The sequence below is a fragment of the Corylus avellana genome, chromosome ca2 (assembly GCF_901000735.1).
Source record: "Corylus avellana chromosome ca2, CavTom2PMs-1.0".
NCBI lineage: Eukaryota > Viridiplantae > Streptophyta > Magnoliopsida > Fagales > Betulaceae > Corylus > Corylus avellana.
In genome coordinates, this window is record NC_081542.1 from 25,978,441 (window position 1) to 25,984,967 (window position 6,527).

The 6,527-nt window shown below is 31.0% G+C and overlaps 1 protein-coding gene across 2 annotated transcripts in view; it reads left to right on the forward strand.

The window, feature by feature from the left end:
• LOC132170612 (uncharacterized) overlaps nucleotides 1–6,527 on the forward strand; it is a 17,454-nt gene that overhangs the window by 4,152 nt on the left and 6,775 nt on the right. The window lies entirely within an intron of this gene.

Sequence of the window (6,527 nt, forward strand, 5' to 3'; positions counted from 1 at the left end):
AAAGGCAACATACCTAACATAATTAAAAACAAAAGAGAAAAAAAAATTATAGTAAAGTTGTTTATGTTTTTTTTTTTTTTTTTTAAAAAAAAGAATGAAAGTCCTTAATAATATAAATTATATTTGTATTATAAGGGTATTTTAGGAAATTTTATCACAATATAATTCCATTCACTAACATATTGTATTGTACCAAACGAAGGAATTGGATTAGCTAGTCTATTCCAGCGTTACAATCAAACAAAGGAATAAGAATAACTAATCTATTTCACACTCTTCTATTCTCAGTAGTAGCTAATCATTTTCTAATGGACTAGACATTTCGTGAACCAAACGAGTCCTAAGTGATTATTTTAGTTACTTATATTAATCTTAGAATCACGTGGAAAGCATGGAATGTGTTTTCCTTATAAATTAAGGTTTTATTTACAGGGAGGAAACATTCATACTCAAATTTCAACCCAACGTTTGAATCATATATATTGTCTGAGCCAAATTAATATTAAACATTTCATACAACTTGTGTATTGTATGAAATGTTTACCACGCGAGTGGACTGGCTCAGCACTTTGATTATCTATTATAGTAATCTGTCTTACAGCTGTCCGTTTGTCCTCTCATGGATCGTAAGAATAATACCATATAAAATAATGTTAAACGGGCATTTTAAATAGAAAATCATTCCTTTAATTTGGCAAGCATATACAAGAACATCTTGACTGTTTCCCTTCGGATCTTTATTAAATATGATATTTTCACATGGAAGCTACCTTTGATGCCTTTGGTTAGGCTCTACAATCGAGGCAAAAGTGATCTTTTAGGCACCAACCGCATCGTAGGTGCTCTCTCTAAATATTAGTTTTTTCTTTTTCCTCTAAACATCATTAGTTCAAATATAGGTAAGATGGTCTGAAGGGTAGCTCAATCAATTAAAATTAAGAATCATATCTCATGAACTGAAAATCATTACTTCGAATCATCTCCTTCTCTTTATGTGAATATGTTAAAAAAAAAAGAAAAAAGAATATGTATTTGTTTTTTGGTTTATTTTGTTAAAAAATAAAAAATAAAAAATCCACCAAATTGCAGAGTAAGAATTTCACTTTGCTTCGTCAATGTCACGGCAAACCCTACACCAAATTTTAGCATTTGCCATCAGCCCCCTCCATGTTTTATTGAGAACTCTTGCCTTCTCTATTGCTGCTAGACTTTTACCCTACTGCCCCAATAAGAGCCCCTACCCTACCTTTTTCCTTTACTATGAGAGTATGAGTTCCTTGTGGCTCCTCTTTCATGGTAGCAGTGCTTGATGTCTTCTCTAGAAGAGAAGAACACCTAACATTGCCTTTTTTAATAACATATGAAATGCATATGTTTTTTTGAATAAATTTTTTTTCCAAGTTTGTCCTTATTATAGTTTTCCTTCAAACTAGGTTGGAAGAATTTTGTTTAACCTAATTTATAATAATGACATGTGTTCTTTAAGCATGTGAAAGTTGTTGTAATATTTGTTACAAACATTAATTTTTTAGTCATTTAAAAACATTTTATCATTATCTTCATGAGTTTTTATGAGAAAGAAAAAATTCAACTTTTAACCATTTTTGGTTTGTAACCGTTTGGTCATTAACATTGTTTACAAGTCATTAAATATTGTTTTGACCATTTGTCATTAACCCATTTATTTTTCCTTACCGTTAGTGACCGTTAGAGTTCTCAAGTTTTTATGGGTTTTTGAGAACAAGTTTTATAGTTGGGACTCTTTATACCTTATGACCGTTGGTATTAAATTCCTATCAAGTTTTATACAAAGCTTACGTTATCTTTTTTCTAACAAAGATTAGCACTATAAAAGAAAGTCTTCTCAACATCCCACGAGAAGATATATGTTTTGCAACATAAGTTTGAAAGAAAAAAAAAATTATATTCTTATATATATATATTTTTTTTTATGATTAGTTTACTTGGATACATATAATATAGCCACATAGAAGATTTTTCCACTTATATTGTCTTCTATTTCTTGTATTTTCTCTATGTGGTTTTTCATCAAGAAAATCAAAGGGTTGTTCTACTAGTCTTCGTTATTTGGAAGTGCGTCCTTAACGAAGTTAGACGCTATAGTCTAATCCTGGGAGGTTGCGTGTCAAAGGATCCGATCGCACCGAGTTATACACTTCGGGAGGCACGAATCAACCTTTAAGGACAACGCTCTTGCGTGATTCTATAGCATTGTGAGATCTTTCCATACTCTACTTTTCATCTCTTGTATTTTATTTCTTTTATTGTTAATTTTCATATTGTAATTATTTTATATCAATGAGAATTTGTGCACCATCCAAAATTATTTCCAACAATCTTAAAGGTTGAGTATGATGGTTGCACAAATATTTTGATTAGTATCATAACAATAGTATTTAAACTTATGAGAAGTCAAATACTATAAAAGTTTGTGGTATACAATTCGCATACGAGAATGATGAAATCAATTATTGGGTGGAAAGATTTTGTTGTGAAAAATTCTGATAATTGATTTGTTTATCAGAAAAAGAGCTTAATCTCATGTGTAGGTATTGAAAGTAAAAATATTTTAATTGAAAGAGTTTTTGATTATTTGAACTCAAATTTATGTTAATTTAATTTGTTTGTCAAATAATCTTTTATTGTTGGGTTACTATTTTTACAATAAATAGAGTTAAGCCTTTTTATGGATTTGTAGAACTTAGCATTTTCTTTGTTATGTTGTGCTAAGCTTGGCTGGAAAACATCCATGTAGATTAATAATAATAACAATGAGTAGTTTCTCATGGTGTGATGGAGAAAAATACATAGGCATTGCTAAATGTGTGCATAGAATACAACTTTGCTAAAGATTTTTGCAGGTAAGCACATTGTAAGAGGAAAAAAATGTGGTGCGGGTATTGAGTCGATCGGTTCTCACAACACCTACTTGGTGTGTAGTGGCGACAATCTATTTTGGAGAATATTGAGTAAAATCGTTGGCTCCACTGTGAGTTCTTAAATTATGATTCATGGATCTTGATTTATATTTTTCAAGACACGATATACAATTTTATTTATTAAAAGAAAAAAAAATCAAGTGATGAAGGTACTACTTGATTGAATTAAAATTTATATTATATGAATATTGTAATCTGATAAGTGATGAACCTCTGGTTATTACTCTATTTCAAAATTGAAATAGCATCTAGCATTTTTATTAGCAATGACATGCTAGATTAGCATAAATACATTAAGTTATTTGGTAATTCCTCATCTATATCATTCAGTTTTTTAATTTTCCTGACATGATGGTTCAGAATAAAATATATGTAATTATTGATGTTCTTATTGAGGCTCAATTAATATTTGAGAAATTTATTGTATCATAAGATTGATACTAAAGACATATTTATGACAATGAGTCAATAATAATAGTTGATTATTATTTGGTTGGGCATGATACTTTGCATATTTATTGGAGCTTTAGTTAAAAAGATTTTCTTTTAATATCTTGATAGAGCTTGTAATATGCAACTTCTATTTATAAGACTCATGTCTAAAAATCACAAGTGGTGATTACTATTTTTTTAAATAGCTTTAAAAAACTGTCAATTGATAAAAAAGAAATAAGAGTAAATGACATATCACACTTAGAGAAAAATGAGCTCATGGAAGTCATTTCTTAAAGCATTTGTGTGCTATTAATGAAAATCTATTTTATTGTGACTATTTGGTTTATTCCATTAATATTTAGCATGATAGATTAATACATGTAAATCTTGGCTACATTAAGGGAATGAAAAGAAATTAGAATATTGGAATAAATGATGAATGCTATGATTGTCATTTTTGGGCTATTCACCAAAGTGTGGGGGGAAGCCATTATTTTGTTTGTCACATTTATAAGCATTGTTTGGAGTACCTCGAAGTGTGGGGGTGTTTGGCAAATGTTATGTTACTCAAACTTAAAATGTAGAAACTTGGTTTTAAAAACCTATGATTGTGATTTTATTGGTTTTGCATGTAATAGTTCATGCTATAGATTCCTTATTATCAAAAGTGATGTTTTAGATTAAAATACTATTATTGAATCTAAAAATGCTATTTTTCTTGAGCATGTGTTTCCTTTGAAAAATAAGGAAAAATTATTTCATAAATTTTCTGTTGCTTCTAATAAATTGTTGATGATGTATAAGAATTGAGAAGAAGCAAAGGAGCTAGAACGGAAGGAATCTCGGTAATGATTTTATTGTTTATATGAAACAATTAAATCTCTAGTTGATGCATTTTTTGGTTAGAAGCTATAAATAATAAATTGGAATAAATTATGTCTAACCATGTTTGGGAACTCGTTGAGTTACCTCCTAAGACCGAATCAATTGGTTATAAATAGGTGATTAAGAATAAGCTTAAACCAGATGATACAATAGATAAGCATATGGTAGACTTGGTAGCTAAAAGCTACAAGTAAATGCATATGTTGATTATTTGATACTTATTTTCCGGTTACTAAAATTGCATGTATTAGAATGTTATTTGCCATTGCTTATATTTATAAACTTGTTGGACATCAAATGGATGTCAAAGTTATTTTTCTAAACAATGAAGAGATTTATATGGAGCTGCCCAAGGGACTAGTAATCCCCGGTATGGATTAAAAAAAGCTCCTAAACAATGGCATGAAAAGTTTGACAAGGTGATATTGTTTAATTTATATTTGATTAATGATGCAAGTAAATGCATAGCAAGTTTTACAATAATGAATGTGTCATTATTTGTTTATATTTATGACTTGCTTATTTTGTGAACTAACATTGATGTTGTGCATGAAGTTAAAAGATTTCTTGCATCTAATTTTGATAGGTAAGACATAGGTAAAGCGAATGTCATGTTGGACATTAAGGTTATTAGAGATAATTATTATATTATTTTATCTCAGATATATTATGCTCGAAAGATGCTTAAAAGATATGAGCACTTTGATTATCTGCCTATGTTTACACCATATGATTCAAAAATATATTTGGTTAAGAATCACGGTGATTGTGTTTTGCAAGAAAAATATGCACAAATCATTAATAGCGTGATGTTTTGACAAACTGTATATGCCTTGATATATATTACATATATTGTTAGTAGATTGAGTAGATATACTCATAATCATGGTATTGAGCATTGAGATGCTATCTCTAAATTGTTGAGATACTTTAAAGGCACAATTAATTTTGGTTTGTCATGTTGTGATTATTCTGTTATTTTGAAAGGATATTGTGATGCTAACTGGATTTTTGATTCAGATAAGCAAAGCCTACTAGTGGCTATGTGTTTACTCTGGCTAAAGGAGTTATCTCTTGGAAGTCCTTAAAAAAGAATTGCTTAGCAAGGTTTACTATGGAGTCAGAGTTAATTGCCTTGGAGAAGGCAGGAACTGAAGATGAATGGCTAAGAACCTATTGGTTAATTTATTTGTCTTTATAAGATAACACAGTTCCACCTATGTGTTTATTGTGATTTTCAGGCTGCCAAAGCTCGAGCAAATAATTTATAATAAGAAAGTGCACAATATTGTGAGGCAGCTTATTGAGACCGGTATATGTCCATGGACTTTGTGAGGTCATAAAAGAATTCTACAAATTCTTTGACCAAGCCACTAGCAAGAAGGCTAGTGAGAGAAGCATCGAGGGGGATAGGACTGATACCCAAATCATGACACTATGATTGATACCCAACCTCTGTGATTGGAGATCCCATGAATGAGGTTTAATGGGAAACGAAGTCACAAGTGAAATGAGATATGGTACTGTCAATTTATGTTTATTAACTATCTTGTTGAAAAGATTAGTTATGAGTCCATCCCTATGGTGTAAGACAGTATAAGATGCAGAGTGATTAAGGATGAGCTTAAAGCTCTTAATGGATCCATAGTCCCTACTTGTTGGGATGGGGTGTTCCCTGCACACACTCTTGATGGATACCACCTATATGAGTGTGGAGTTGCTATCTCCTATGAGACTTGGGTAGGTCTCTAGAGCGCTCATGAAAGCCATTTTATGGTGTAATAACAAAAGATGCAGATTGAGTAAGGATGAGTTTAAAACTCTTAATGGGTTCATAGCCCCTACTTTTTGGGATGGGATGTTCTCTGCACACATTCTTGATGGACGCCACCTATGTGAGTGTGGAGGTGGTGCCGCCTCCTATGAGACTTTGGCAAGTCTCTAGAGCACTCATGAAGCCCAGAGGCGCATGGCCTGTATAAGGCGCCAACCCGCTATAGAACAACCCAATTTTCTTTCTTTGATTTGATTTGACTTTTGGTTTATTTGATTTGATTTAATTTTTTGTTTTTGGAGAAAGTTATGTGGATGATAAGTTTGTTTAACTTGTGGATTTGGTTAAAAGAGTTTAACTCTACCATGATTCATTAAGTTCCTACTTATTTATCCTAGGTGCGGTTAAAACTTTCGGGTACCGCATCGATGCATGCTTTCAATCTCCTTCTATTTTAATGTTTGTAACATGTG